General features: G+C 38.9%; 2 protein-coding genes across 2 annotated transcripts in view; both read left to right on the plus strand.

Moving 5' to 3' along the window:
• Positions 1-16,240, plus strand: part of efr3bb (EFR3 homolog Bb (S. cerevisiae)) — a 1,037,141-nt gene that overhangs the window by 649,778 nt on the left and 371,123 nt on the right. The gene's annotated exons all lie outside the window — the stretch shown is intronic.
• LOC147839450 (uncharacterized) overlaps positions 1-16,240 on the plus strand; it is a 77,040-nt gene that overhangs the window by 6,169 nt on the left and 54,631 nt on the right. The window contains exons 4-5 of the mRNA XM_087298957.1: positions 340-404; positions 9,935-10,097. The gene's annotated coding sequence lies outside the window, so the exon portion shown is untranslated. The remainder of the gene's footprint in view (positions 1-339; positions 405-9,934; positions 10,098-16,240) is intronic.

Genomic DNA, 16,240 nt, shown 5'->3' on the forward strand with positions numbered 1-16,240 from the left:
AAATATTAATGAAGTGTTAAAATGATGTAAACATCATATTTGTGTGGTTTCGGTCTTTGTCCTGTAGGTAAGGGGTAAGATGTTCTAAGGAATGATGTAAAATGAATATAAAATAATGCTTTTAATAAAAAATAAAATGCTTTTTTCTCTTCATTTTTTCTCACTCTTATCTCTTTCTCATGTAGGAGTGAAAATTTAGGGAATGAGAATACAAAATGGCCAAAAGGGCACTTATCTCGTAAGAGTAGAACCACTTAGGGGTTTATTTCTGCTTTGTCTGAGTGTCTGTAAGTCACTTTAATAATATTAAACTAATTATGGCTGTTCTTGGTTTAATAGGATGCAGAGGAAATATGCATAGAGAATGTGATGTGACTGAGAAAGTAACAAACCTCCAGGAACAAGTAAGTAGAGAGCTTATACTTGCATGTTTGTTGAGAACTGTTTTAAATATTCATTACAGGGATCATGATAAAGACATGACTTTAGTTTTCTTGAGCACAAAAGAAGATTTTTGGAGGAATGAGGAAACCTTTAACCATTGACTACCATAGTGGGAAAAGTCAATGGTTAAGTTTGAAACCAAGTGAAAAGTGAGTGTTTTCATGTGTTTCCAAATGATGACATGATTTTATTTTTGGATAAGCTACAGTATGCCTTTAACAGGGCTTGTTAGGAATTCCATGAACACGTGATAATAATTGTGGAACAACAACAATATTTATACACACATACAATTATTTATTGAACAACATGCATAGATACTCTTTCAATGTCCACAACATTTAGATATACGGATGATATTGTATATAGCAATGTATAGGGGTGGGCGATATGGAAAAAATAATTGTATCACGATTTTTCTGGGGAAATCTCGATTCATGATTTTTATCCTGATTCTTTTTCAATTTGTTTTTTGCAAATTACATAGGTACAATACAACCAAGCTAATGTCCCCACATAAAAATATACTCATACCATGTATGTTTAGGAATATTTTAATCAGGGCTCTGAACCGGTTCAAGAAACGGAAGCGAATGACATGATTTTGCAGAAACAAAAAAACGAAAACAAGGTCAACTTTAATGCTTCTGAACAGAAATGTTTACAGTTAACCATTTAATAACGTTATTTTATTGTTCTCTTTATTATATGAATTTGGGAGACAAAAAGCATTCATTTAAAGCATGTGCACAAAGGCCCACGAAGCAGACGTCATTAGCAAGAGTCGTTTCTGATGTGACGAGCTTGTCTTAAAGGTTTCAGAGAACCTGGCTCTTTTTAAGGTATGTTTTGGTTTAAGTTATTGTTACTAAAGCTTATTGATTGTCGATTGTTTTTAGATGGGTCTCCATAAAGAAAATCCTTTTGTTAGTATTTATCTCATGACAAATCATCTGATAAATCGATCTGTAATATTGAAGGATGAGGGGCAGATCATAAACATGATGGATAAAGTTTTGAATGATATATTATCAAACCACTCGAGTATTTTCCATTCAGAGAATTGCAGTATTTAATAGCTTAGTCCTTATGAACAATTTATTAATAAAATACAATATTTACAAGGTTACTGAAGAATTAACCGAATATGCAATATGATCCGCATAATGATCACAGTCAAATGAGGTAAGCGCATGTTTTACATGGACTATAAATGTCTGGCTGTGATGCGTATTTATGCCAGTCTATAAAAAGATAATATAGCTTGAAACACTTTAATATTTTAGAGGAAGTAGGTAAAGTTTGCACAACCAGTGTTTGGTCTTATTAACCTGCTACCCATAATTAAACGTCATGTAGCCTACTTTTTGTTTACTTGACCCGCGGATTAACAGCAGGACCAGCGGACATAAACAAGATCTGTGCATAACAGGGTTTTTTATGTCCCCAATATGCAAAGTCAAGAGAGTGCATGACTCCATAAGGTAAAGTAAGCTTAGGGTGCTTTCACACCTGTGAATCGATTCAGTTGTCTTGAAACAGAGATTAAAATTGTTACATTGTTGCTCTTTGCTCTTGTAGCGGTTCGCTTTCACACTGCAAAGTTTCTAATCGGACCAGAAGAGCTAAAACAAGTCACGTGCGAGTAAACTCTCCTTACATTGGTCAGAGTGTCAGGGTTTATTTTGCAGCGTCCCGCTCAGCTGTCAGGAGAGGTGGTGGTTTGGTGGTGATTGACAGGGTGCGCGCGCGTGACGTGTCTGAGGAGAGACACGGTGGGGAGGGGTGAGAAGGGTGCGCGACGATGCCTATTTGAGGACTGGGAGAGAGACGCGAGATTACCGGGAGATCATCCCTCGTTCGCGGGCATCCGGAGACTCGCAAAACTTCCCGCCCTACTCATAATTCTCTCTTCATATAGCCGTAAGCCTATTACATATCCATAAAACACTGTGATATAACCGCGCTCGGATCGGATCGCTTTCTCACTGCAATCGAACCGCTCCAGGGTTCGTTTCAATCGAGCCGAGACCACCTCATTCAAGCGATCTCGGAGCGATTACTTTGGCGCGGAACAGAGCGCGATTGCCCTGTTCACATATGCCAATCGAACCGCGCTAACTGGGCAAACGAGATACGTTCCGAAACAAAAGTGTAGGTGTGAAAGCACCCTTAAACACTTGATTATGTAATGTGTGACATCGGGGACGCATCTCACAGCGCAAAGCATAACTTATTAAATGTCCATGCTTAATCGATCATCAATAAGGTCTATCGGTTTTAAAAGGTTACAGACAATAAATCAATCATTGAGTAATCTTTAGGTCCCTAGTTTAATCAATTGTAAAAGTAGTGACAATGTTGTTAAAATCCCACACATTATTTCAATTAATCTATCCAATTGTAACGACGGGGAGTGACACCAACAACAGAAAGTAGGATCCAAATGCAGGTTTAATCGTAGTCAGGCAAGCAATGGTCAATACAGGTGTAAACAGATGTATGAGGGCAATCCAGAGTCGAAGTCAAAATAACAGGCAGATGGTCAGAGGCAAGCAGCGAACAGAATTAAATAAATAAACAAGGCAAGGATCAAAACACGGCAAAGGCAGACAAAGGAACCGCGTTTTAATGTCACTATCAGTAAACAAGACTCTGCAATGTGAATGAGTGTGTGTGCTGCTTACATACTGTGTGTAATCAGTCTTGAAGCAGGATCAGCTGTGGGAGTCTAATCAGTGGAGACTTGGGGCAGGTGTGTGTGTGTGTGGCATGACTGAATATGTAGTCCATTTACTGGCAGATTTGTAGTTTCATGAGTGAGTGTTTACCAGCGACATCTGGTGGTTTGTTCGCTGGTGAACATGACACCAATACAGGGCCTAGGCCTAAATTCAAAAGGCTATATAATCTTATTTTCTAATTAAAACAAAAGTGATTTAGCAATGCCGCACCACTGACAAGCCAATGGCAGAGAAACAAAGCAACCACCAAAACAGCACTTTTTCTGAAGTTATGCCTTTCTTTTTTACGCTTATTTACTCTGCGTTTAATGGTAAATAAATCAATAATGAATGGTCCTATAAGTATCCTGTGTGTGTGTGCGTGCATGTGTGTTTGTAAGTGTGTGTGTTTCCACCAACTGTGTCTTTCATTACTGAAGCAGCTCTTTTCCAAAACCGAAAGTTACTTTGGCTGTCTGGTAATATTTTGGCTTTTAATCGAATAAAAAAAACTTTAGATATAGTCAAAATTCGCAGAAACTGTGTAAAGAAAACGTGAAGAGCAGCCGCACTTCAAACCTGAGGTCTCATCTCACTCTCGCTGTCATCCAGACATTGATACATAGACATTGATACGGAGGTCGGTACCAGCTGAAGCCCTTACAAAATGTCAAAATACAGCACCGAGAAGAACAGGTAATGTCTTTTAGCCAAAGTCATAAGCCTGGGCTTCATCAGTAGGATATCTGTAAAAACAAGATCAGAGCCAATGTTATGTACAAATAATGTTGCCTGGCTATTACATTTCTAATAAAATTAACACTAAAATAAAATTAATTGCATTTTTGTTTGATAAAAGTTTTTACGGAAATGAAATAAAATCAAAAGGTGGCTAGTTTGTCATTTGTTTTAATATTAATAAAAAAACATGCTTAGAGTATTTAAGCTTAATGGCTTTACGCTGCCAATAGGCCATTAAAAATATTATTTTACTGTTGTACGGTACGGTTGTAATGTATATTTTACGATAAAAAAGTAAATATCTCATGTCTTACTGTCATTTAAAGCATGTCATTCATAACACATCAGAGCTGTAGACCTGCAGTGTCTAAACTGTGTACAGGGGGTGTTGCTCAATAGCCAGCACATAGCGCTGTTGAACTAATATCTCAGAGGGAGATTATGGTAGCCTAATTTGAGAGATTTAAAAAATAAAAGACGTTTTAAAATAGGAACAGCACGCAAATCGGCAACAAATCAAACTGGTTGCATGTTTCAGCACTTGCCGCTGGATTAGGTAGATGGGACTGTGTGTGTAGTGCCCTTAAGCAGCTTGTATCAATCAACTGCTGCTGGTGAGCGAGAGCGCACGTAAGAGCACAAAGCCGGTATAGATATAACCAAAAGCAAGTTCATATTATAAATATTTCATTAATAATATTTATTGACAATTTATTTAACTTTACCCCTCCAATAATTTTTTTTAGTTAAGAAATCAGGGCACTCTAGAGCCCTGCAATAGTTTGTAATAAAATAACGTTATTAACCGGTATTTTTTCTAGGAAATCGTTTTCGGATTGTTTCGTTCAATATGTAACACAAGAAACGAAACGGATATGAAAAAATATCAATTCTGCTCGGAGTGAACCGAATGGACTTTTGTTTAATTTTCAAGTCCTGTGGCAATACAACGGTTTTTCTGTGGATTGTGCAGTAATTTTGATCGTTCACGATCAAATCAGCTTATCACACAGCCCTAGCAATATACTGTCAAATTATTTATTTTTATTCTATATTCAATTCTTTTTTTTAACCCTTTACTGTCTGTTTTTGTCCTGTCTCTTATTCTGTTGCACTGTAGAAACTTCTGCCATGAAACAAATTCCTCATACACTGTAGTTAGGGCTGGGCGAAAAAAAAAATCTAGGTATTTTTATAAAGTTTGACCGATTCACGATTTCGATTTCGATTTTTTTATTGTGTAACTAGTCAACTTTAAACATTACAACAACATGACTGAAGTAACATTCTCTTTATAAGTAACTTGAAAAGCCATCTGGTTAAGGAACATTGTATTTTTAATGGCCATGCCATACATAAATTGGTCAACAAGGTGTAAGTTAATGTAAAACAAATTCACAAGTTAAATATCGTTGCAGAAGATTTAAATAAAAAATATTTGTGTAAATATTGCAGTTGCAGGAATACAGAGGTATATTTTTGCAAGTTTTGCTGAGCCTAGGAAAGATTGGCTGTCAACTCGGCTTTGACTTTGTCTTCTGATTAAATGACAGGTTGTAATGCTGCTGCCTTTTTCTTAAAAGGATACAGTGGAAGTAAAGGACTAAACATGGAAACTGTAAAGCCTAATTTAACCCAATGTGTGAAGTTGTGGACATATAGCAGAAGCAAATAAAAGCACCAGATGTGTGTCAAATATAAAATAATATAATTAATCTATTTTTCTTTTTTCCCCCTTTTAAATATCGATCATTTTACAGGGCTCGAAATTAACTTTTTTACTTGGTAGCACCAGTGCTCCCAACTTCAAAAATTTAGGAGCACCAGAAAAAAATTAGGAGCACCCACCAAAAATGATTAAGCACCGCTGCAAATTGTATTTTAAGGGACTTATTGTTTTTTAAAACAACATCAATTAGGACTAACAAAAACCAGAAACAACTATCTAATGCTGAGATGACATTGATATTTGTGTGCAATAATTCCAAAATGTGTATGTATTATAATTCTAGAATATTAATGATGATGAAAATGACAATAATAGTAACAATGAATTACATTTCTCATCATTATGCTGCCTTGAATGTGCTTGAATGCAAGTTATCTGCTATAAAAAGTCTGTTACTTTATGAAAAATAAATGTATAGTTTGCATCAAACAAAAATGAAGCATTGCAGTAAGAAATATTTATTTTGTACTGCTAAACAGCATATATATGCATGTCAGTTTAATAAATAATATTTCTGCTGCAAAACAAACAAAAGATTATAATAAAATATTAAACTCAAGGCTGAAAGCTGCAAAACAGTCATCAGTAGCCTAACTAAATAAAAAAAATAATATACACCTCAAGAACAAGGTACTTTCATTTTCACTGCCACAGCTGCTCACCTCTGCTCGTGTTCAAACCAAAAGATCAGCACGGTTCGAACTAAGATCGGCGCAGCTTTTCACATGGCAGGTTTTTACGTCCTTCATACATGTTGAGAGATCGAGTTTATCGACTTGTTAAGGGAATATGTCTTGACAATTCACACAGGCGTGACTTAGTAAAGCGTGAAGTCATGTAGGATTTTACTTGTTGCATTAGTCTGAATGTAAATCCCCTCATCAGGCAGTGGCGTGAGAGTGGACCAAAGCACGTTTGATGCAAGGGTATTAACAAAAGAAAGAATACACAACTGAAGACACTTAAATGCTTGTATTTGTTGTATTTGCACCAGCTCTGCGATGCATGCCCACAACTTCATGCGTTGGGTTAAATTAGGCTGTCCAGTCTCTGTGTTCAGTCCGTCACTACCATGATTGAACCCAGACAGGCAGTCAAGAAGGTCGCACACCAGAAACGCCGCAACAAGGCACGCACATGACAGTTTAAAGTATCACACACCAGACGCGCACATTCGCATGAGATTTAACATGAAACTAATCAGATGGTGCTCTGTGGCGCGGCTGAAATATGAACTGCGTCCTGAATCATGGCTGGGCGGCGCCGGTGAGTGTATAGAAACCTATGATTAGAGTTCTAAAATCCGTGGTGCTGCGCGGTGCTTCTGGTGTGCGACCTGCTTCATACATAGAGTGAACCAAAGCGCATTGGTGCCATTTTAATGTATCAAATATTTTTATAAAAAAATTGCGATTTCTCAATTTAATATAAAATTAAATTGTTGTCAAAATGTAAATTCGAATTAATCGAAAAAATTGCCCAGCCCTAACTGTAGTAAATGCTGGGCTCCAAACAATTGATTTGTGTTTGGACAACGTGACGGAATTAGGTTAACTTGTTAATTTTTACTAATTTAAGTGGATTGAACACAAAACAGGGAAGCACGGTGATGCAGTGGGTAGCAAAATCGCCTCACAGCAAGAAGGTTGCTGGTTCGAGGTTGGGTCAGTTGGCATTTTTGTGTGTGTAGAGTTTGCATGTTCTCCCTGTGTTGGCTTGGGTGTCCTCCCCCACAGTCCAAAGACATGCACTATAGGTAAAAAAACTAAATTGTCCGTAGTGTATGTGTGTGAATGAGAGTGTATGGATGTTTCCCAGTACTGGGTTACAGCTGGAAGGGCCTCCGCTGCATAAAATGTGTTGGATAAGTTGGCGATTCATTCCTCTGTGGCGACTCCAGATTAATAAAGGGACTAAGCCGAAAAAAAAATTAATGAACATAAAACAATTAGATTGAATTTTAAAAAAATCAAGAATTGTGTTGTTTTAGCTCATGCCTGGCAGTAAAGCGCTTTCAGACTCTTATTTCTGAATCTGTTTGAAATAAATCACTCATTACTATATATAAATAACTAATTATTACTAAAGCATTGCCATATCAATATTACAATATTTCCATAGACTGCAGATCGCTAGTGAAAAGGTAAATATATACAGTGGGGGAAATAAGAATTGAATACGTCACCCTTTTTCTCAGAAAACTTATTTCTAAAAGTGCTATTGGCTTGAAAATTTCACCAGATGTTGGTAACATCCTAAGAAATCCATATATGCGAAGAAAACAAATCATGTAGAAAGACAGTGAAAGCCCAGACAGCAGCTGAAATCTCTCAGTAGTTCTACCCTCTGCTCTTTATCATTGTAAATGAATATCAGCTTCTTCAGTCCAACATCTACATTAGCAGGATGATGAAGATAAACCAGGGTGGATTTTTCAAAAAGACAATGATTTAAAACACAAGAAACTCTCAAATGGTTTCAGAGAAAGAAAATCAAGCTGAGGATTGGCCCAACCAATCACCTAACTTAAATCCAATAAAATAAATAATACATTTTTTAGATTTATTTCTGGTTCAATTCCATGTCAACAGCTCCTTTAGAAATATTATTCCCAGATAAAAAACATGTTCAATACTTATTTTCCCCACTGCATACCAAGTTTGAATTTTCCTAAGTGATGCCAAGCAGTGATGTATTGCGAGGCACAGCTGAAACAACCACATGATGGCAGCATGTTAAGTCTGGGCAAGTTATACAAAGACACGTTTAGTCTTCTTCTAAATTGAATCTTCAAAGGTTTGATTCTACATTTAATAAATACAGCAAGTTTATGGTGTTTTTGTTAGTTCCTCCAATACATGTAAAGCTCAAGTAAATTCAGTATATTTAAAAGCAACATTGTGGGTTATAACCTGCACTGACTGATCTGCTGCTGAACCTTGTAATGTTTCTGTGTTTATACTGGCCAGGATCCAGTTGGTGTTTTTAGCAGAGCTAATACTCTCCTTAACCTTAAATCGCCAACTTAACCTCTCTTCTCCTTCCTCTGTCTACAGTCTACTGTTATCTTTAGTCTACTTCTGTCCATAGCATCAGTTACCTGGGTCCAAGTGTCATGCGTTGAGTTGACTTGATGTACATTAGGAGGTAATGGACTATTTCACCTTTATCTATTGCTTTCCATATTTTAGTAAATAAAATGTATCATTCTGTTTACATTTAATCATTAATTTATTTTATTTTCAGCTTAGTCCCTTTATTAATCCTGGGTCGCCACAGCGGAATGAACCACAAACTTATCCAGCACGTTTTTATGCAGCGGATGCCCTTCCAGCCGCAACCCATCTCTGGGAAACATCCACACACTTATTCATACACACACTCATACACTACGGACAATTTAGCCTACGCAATTCACCTGTACCGCATGTCTTTGGACTGTGGGGGAAATCGGAGCACCCGGAAGAAACCCACGCAAACGCAGGGAGAAAGGCCAACTGAGCAGAGCCAAGGTTCAAACCAGCAACCCAGAGACCTTCTTGCTGTGAGGCGACAGCACTACCTACTGAGACACTGCATCACCCTGTTTACATTTAATTACAGCAAATATGCAATTGAACCGCTAATATTAAAAGCGATCGTTCACCCAAACATGAACATTTACTCACTATTTTACTTCCAGAACTTTATAACTATCATGATATTTTGAAGAAAACTATAAACCATGAATTTTCATAGTGTGAAAAACAAATGCTTACAGGTTTCCAACTTTATTCAGCATATCATTTTAGTTAAACAGAAGAAAGTCAAACAGGTTTGGAACAAATGAAGGGTGAGCAAACGATGACAGAATTTTCTGTTTTAATATATTTAATTTTTGTTTTGATCACTTTTACTCAACTTATTAACCCTTTTCTTCACGTCCAATTGGATGCAAATCTTTTTGGCTCAGGTCTTATTGACTTTTAGTGATTCTTAGATGTTAAAACAGCTTGTTATGCTGCTTGATGTTGCATACTGATGTTTAAATATAATATTATTCTATTTTTTTATGTACAGTCATAAACACACGTGTTTGTAGAGCAAGTAGTTTGTTCATTTTCTGACATTTATTATTCCTAGTCATTTCTCTCATAGGCAATTGAACGAAGTTCTAAAACGATTGCAAAAATGAGCTTTATATACATAACAAAAAATAAATTAAATATTTTATATATATATATATATATATATAATGATATATATATATAATGATTGTATTGCTAATTGTTTTTGTTTTGTTTTTTCTTGGTCTTAGGTCTCATCTTGAACATGACGCCCTAGTTTTAATGTGCAACACCACCCCGGAAACCATCTCATCATATACGAAGAAGCAGATGCTACAGGCCATGGTGAAGGTGTTAAAATCATCATTGAAGGCATCCAACTACTTCAATGTGGACAATGTGGCAATGGTGCTGGTAAAGGAATGCTATTTATGGTGCTTTATATTAACTAATACCATGTTGTTTATTTATCAGCAGCCAACCTGGGGTCTGTTCTTTGTATCACGCTTAAATGATCTAAGATGATTTGACAGATCCTGGATCTTTTAATCTTGATAACTGATCTCTGGCTAATGTGGTTCTTCAAACAAGCTTGCGAATCCGATTAAAATGTCTGGATTAACTGATCTAAGATCAGTAATTTCATCGGCGTAAGGAATAACTGTATAAATTAATTTTGCATCAAAAAAGCATTTTTATATCGGTAAAGGTGTCTGCAGCTTTTGCAAAGCATCAAATCACCGGCATGTTAGCGGTCAAAATACATGAATGACTGCATAAATTTTTTTTTTTTTTTAAAGTTGAATATTGTGCATGTACGTGTTGTATCTAAAAAGTTCATATTAATACATTTTCTCTTTGAATGAGTTTTCTCTTCTGCCAGGTGGCAGTCTTTGAACTATAATTTTGGAGTGGAGATTGCATAAGTTTTATTCATATATATATTTTTTTACTTTATATATATATGTATATATATGTATACAGTTAAAAAAATACATCCCAAGTATAAAAGTAAATTAAAATCAAGTAAAATCCCAAGTATATATGTAAGAAAATATATCAACATTCGGTGCATACTTTCAGTATTATCTTAGCTTGAACTGACCCGATCTAATCCTGTTTATGAAATGAACCTGCTCCTAAGCAGGTTTGAGCTACCAGAAATATTGCGATGACAATAAGTCTCAGATGAGTTTGTAAGAACTAATCGATCCTGGATCGTGTCAAATTGTCAATAACTAAATCCAGCTAATTGAGTAATCCACGTACAAAGAACGAACCCCTGATGATTCTTATTTATTTGTTTATATTAAGTATCTGCAAAATTGATTTGATTTGATTTATTTATTTCAAAGAGGAAAATCATACACAAAACAATTCTTCAAACAAAATACAATTCAACATGGTCAAAATGGAGCGGGATGAAGCACAAGCTTAATATTTTCCCCACCCCATTGTCACACACATCATTCGGCTGTTTATTAAACTTGTTTCTTCTTTTAGTTATCTCTTATTTACGCATGAGCTTTACATGAGACTTATTTTATTCATTTGGCATCTTTGATGTATTTTATGTTTAAATCCATTTGTACATTTACATTTTATAACATAGACATACAAAAATACATAGTATTGCAAACAGGCATTAATTGAATTTTAACCATGAACATTAATCATACCGTTCTCATTTTATTCTTTTTCAATCACCTCTGTTCATCATTATATTGCTTTAATAATATGAATTTTTACAACTTTTTGAATTGATTAATATCCTGACATTGTTTAAGCATCTGTTCTAGACTGTTCTATAATTTCACTTTTTTTTTTCGGCTTAGTCCCTTTATTAATCTGGGGTCGCCACAGCGGAATAACCTGCCAACTTATCTAGCATATGTTTTACGCAGCAAAAGATCCAAGACTTCCTTGCTCACAGTTCAGCCCAACTGGATCAACAGGACAAACAAATGGTGGTCACCAGCCAGGCCATTCAGGCGCTGATCATCTCAAGTTTCTGAGCTCACGACTCAGGTTTGGTGACTGGGTTCTGTACTCCGTACTGAAGCCGTCCAGCAAGCTCCTCCCACTAATCCACCAGCAAGTCATGCACTGGAAGAGACCCCCTAATCCACTGAACCGCGACTCCCACCACCAGCATGTAACGCCGGCGAACCAGAATTGTGCCGATCATTCATAGCTAAATGTTCACCTTACATCATGCTACAGCCCTCGTCTTTCGCTACCGAAAAGAGTAAGGTGGCGTTTACGATCAATTTGCTGACAGGAACAGCGGCACTTTTGGGTACCACTGTTTGAGAGCGTAAACTCCTCTGCTGTAACTCTTTTCAAGCCTTTTCGGTAGAGTTAAAAACTGTGTTTGATCGAGCGGTCTCAGGCAGAGAGGCGGCTCGTAAGCTCGCTGAACTCAGACAGAATAAATTGAGGGTTGCTGAATATTATATTGACTTTCTTACTCTGGCGGCCAAATTTAAATGGAATGCCGAAGCTCAGTGGGACATGTTTTTGCACGGACTAGCAGATTATATTAAAGATGAGATTTACGTCATGGATCTGCCAAAGACATTAGATGGGCTCATCGACCTAGCCATCAGAGTGGACACTCGGTTACAACAGAGAGGGTTCCACAAGAAACTGCACACTCCACATCTTCCCACGCAATCTGTTCTCCTTGCAACTTCTGACCCCACCTCATCTGATCTCGAGCCCGAACCCATGCAGATGGGCAGATTCTGGCTCTCCACGGAGGAGAGGCGTCGTCGCCACACGGAAGGACTGTGCATGTAGTGTGGAGTCGCTGAACATTTTGTGGCTTCGTGTCCAGCCAAGAATAAGAATTCGTCACCGGGTAAGAGTTTACTGGCAGGTGAAGTCATCCTGGATGAATCTCCTAACACGACCATGCTGCCAGTCAATCTATCTTTTAACTCTATCATGCACCACTGTCATGCGCTCATCGACTCCGAAGCGGAGGGGAATTTTATTGACTCCAAGCCGGCGTACAGTTTGAAAATCCCTGTTGTTCCCCTTTCTCTTTCTATCTCAGTGCACGCTCTTAGCGGTCTTTCTCTCCCCACCATTACACACTCCACTGCTCCCATAAGACTCATTACTTCTAGTAACCATTCTGAAACTTTTTTAACAGAGACTATCGCCACCCCTGTGATCTTGGGACATCCCTGGTTGGTTTTGCACAAACCACACATTAATTGGGGACATAATACTGTGCTTTCATGGAGCGAGAGCTGTCACAAATCTTGTCTATTGTCTGCTTGTTCTGCTGTTTCTCGTTCTGTGATTCAGGAGGAACAGATGGATCTATCAAACATGCCCTGTGAGTACCATGACCTGAAAAGGGTGTTTAGTAGGTCCCGGGCTGCTTCTCTGCCTCCTCATCGTCCCTATGACTGTGCTATAGATTTATTACCAGGAGTGTCTCAGCCTAAAGGCAAATTATACTCGCTTTCTGCCCCATAGAGAGGGAGGCCATGGAGAAATATATTTCTGATTCTCTGGCTGCCAAGATCATTCTCACCTCTTCTTCACCGGCGGGGGCGGGATTTTTTTTTGTGAAATAGAAGGATGGTTCCCCTCGCCCGTGCATTGATTATCGAGGGCTGAACAACATCACGGTCAAGAATACATACCCTTTGCCGTTGATGTCTTCAGCCTTTCAGCGTCTGCAGGGGGCGAACTTTTTTACAAAATTAGGTCTCCGCAATGCTTATAATTTGCATAAGAGCGGGGGATGAGTGGAAATTAGCGTTTAACACCCCCAGAGGGGGTGAGTACTGCGTTCTGCCCTTCGACCTTTCCAACGCTCCGGCTGTTTTCCAGTCATTCGTCAATGACACGTTGAGAGATATGATAGATCAGTTTATCTATGTTTACCTGGATGACATACTGATATTTTCCCATTCTCTCCAGGAACATGTTCAACATGTCAGTCGAGTGCTTCAGAGGCTGTTAGAGAATGGTCTTTATGTCAAGGCGGAGAAATGCGTTTTTCATGCACAGTCTGTTCCTTTTCTAGGGCATATCATGTCAGTTGAGGGGTTGCGCATGGATCCAGAGAAGATTAAGACTGTGGTAAATTAGTCAACTCCTGATTTTCGTAAGGCCCTGCAGAGGTTTCTGGGCTTTGCTTATTTCTACTGGCAATTTATTCGCAATTTCAGCCAGCTCGCTGCACCTCTGACCACCTTGACCTCCTCCAAAACGCCGTTCAGGTGGTCCAGCTCAGCCGAAGCTGCGTTCTCCAAACTGAAAGGCTGCTTTGTTTCAGCCCCAATCCTGATAACCCCTGATCTTTCCCGGCAGTTTGTGGTGGACGTCGACGCGTCAGATGTCGGGGTCGGAGCTATCCTGTCCCAGCGCTCCTCCTTGGATGGCAAGATCCACTCGTGCGCGTATTATTCCCATCGTTTATCAGCCGCAGAAAGAAATTACGACATTGGTAATTGAGAGCTGTTGGCCGTCAAGCTTGCTTTGGAGGAGTGGCTTCATTGGTTAGAAGGGTCAGGGGTCCCTTTTATCGTCTGGACCGATCATAAAAATATTGAGTATATCAAATCCGACAAAAGATTAAACTCTAGGCAGGCTTGGTGGGTGTTATTTTTCGGACGGTTCAATTTTACCATCTCATATAGACCAGGATCTAAGAACATTAAGCCCAACGCGTTATCCTGTCTTTTTTATTCTTCGGAGCGTACATCGTCACTCGAACCTGTGGTGCCTAAGCAGATTTTTGTTTCTAACATCACATGGGAGATCGAGTCGAAGGTTCGCGCAGCCTTGGATGGGGTAATGCCCCCGATCAGATGCCCACCACGTCGGTTATTCGTGCCAGAGGCATTTCGGTCTGATGTTATTTGACGGAGACATTCCTAAAAAGTAGCTATCCTGGGGTGAGTCGCACATCATTTGTTATTAAACAACGATTCTGGTGGCCAGCCTTGGCTCGTGATGTGCGTGGTTTTGTATTGCTCTGTGTGTGCTGTTTGTGCTGTTTCCAAGACTTCCAATCGGCCACCCGCGGGACTCCTTCAACCGCTGTCAGTGCCTTCGAGACCCTGGTCCCACATCTCACTAGATTTCATTACGGGTCTGCCTCCCCCCAACAGCAACACGGTGATTTTAACCGTAGTGGACCGGTTCTCGAAGGCTGCTCATTTCGTCCCTCTGCCCAAATTACCGTCAGCCAGAGAGACAACGGTTGCTGTCATTAATCACATCTTTCGCATTCATGGCCTCCCAACGGATGTGGTTTCTGACAGGGGACCTCAGTTTATCTCTAAATTTAAGAGGGAATTATGTCGTTTATTGAGGGCCACTGTTAGACTTTCGTCTGGTTTTCATCCCCAGAGTAACGGTCAGACCGAGAGAGCCAATCAGGATCTTGAGCGCACAGTGCGATGTTTGGTTTCTCAGAATCCCTCCTCTTGGAGTCAGCAGCTATCGTTGGTGGAGTATGCACATAATTCATTACTAGTGTTGGCTACGGGCCTCTCTCCGTTTCAGTGTAGTTTAGGTTACCAGCCACCAGTTTTTCCCAGTCTGGAATCTGAAGTCCCTGAGGTTCCCTCCGTTCACGCCTTTGTCCAGAGGTGCCGCCACACTTGGAGCAGGGCCAGACAGACCCTCCTCCAGGTGGGTGTGTGCACCAAGGCTAAAGCCGATCGCCACTGGTCTAAGCCTCCCGTTTATGTTGTCGGTCAAAAAGTGTGGCTTTCTTCAAAGAGCATTCCTCTCCGCACCGTTTGTAATAAGCTAGCTCCTAAATTTATTGGCCTATTTATTGTCACTAAAATCATTAGATGATTACAATCGCCAGGTATGTTCGTCTGGGAACACCAGGAGGCGTTCCTAGGAGAGAGGGTATTGTCACGATTGTGGATCTGTCTGTTCTTCTATGATGTGTCTGCGTGTGTGTGGGGGTTGCTTGTGTGTGTGCGGTGTGTATATGTGTGTATGGGTGTGTGTGTCTCTGTGTCTGTGTGGGAGTCGCGTGGCTGTCAGTTGTGTTAACATGTCATCAGCTGGGTGAGACATCTATCTGCTGCTCGCTTCACTCACCGGTCATCTGCCAGCGATCATCCTATCTCTGTTGTTCTCTGTCTGATTCCAATAAATCTCTTTATACTTGCAATTGGGTCTCCCTGTCATTCGTGACAACATTATATTTTACCAGGTAGTTTTCAAGATACTAGTATTCAGTTTAAAGTGACATGTAAAGGCTTAATTAGTGTAATTAGGCAAATCATTGTATAACAGTAGTTTCTTCTGCAGACAATCAAATATATCTTGCTTAAAGGGGCTAATAATATCGAGCTATTAAAATAGGTTTAAAAATATTTAAACCTGCTTTTATTCTAGCTGAATTAAAACAAATAAGACTTTCTCCAGAAGAAAATATATTATAGGAAATACTGTGAAAAATTCCTCCGTTAAACATCATTTGGGAAATATTTATATATTAAAAAAATTCACAGGAGGGCAAATAATTTTGACTTCAACTGATAATCGTTTTGAATAATCGTGAT

The sequence above is a fragment of the Danio rerio genome, chromosome 20 (assembly GCF_052040795.2).
Source record: "Danio rerio strain M-AB ecotype USA chromosome 20, GRCz13ab, whole genome shotgun sequence".
NCBI classification, from domain to species: Eukaryota; Metazoa; Chordata; class Actinopteri; order Cypriniformes; family Danionidae; genus Danio; species Danio rerio.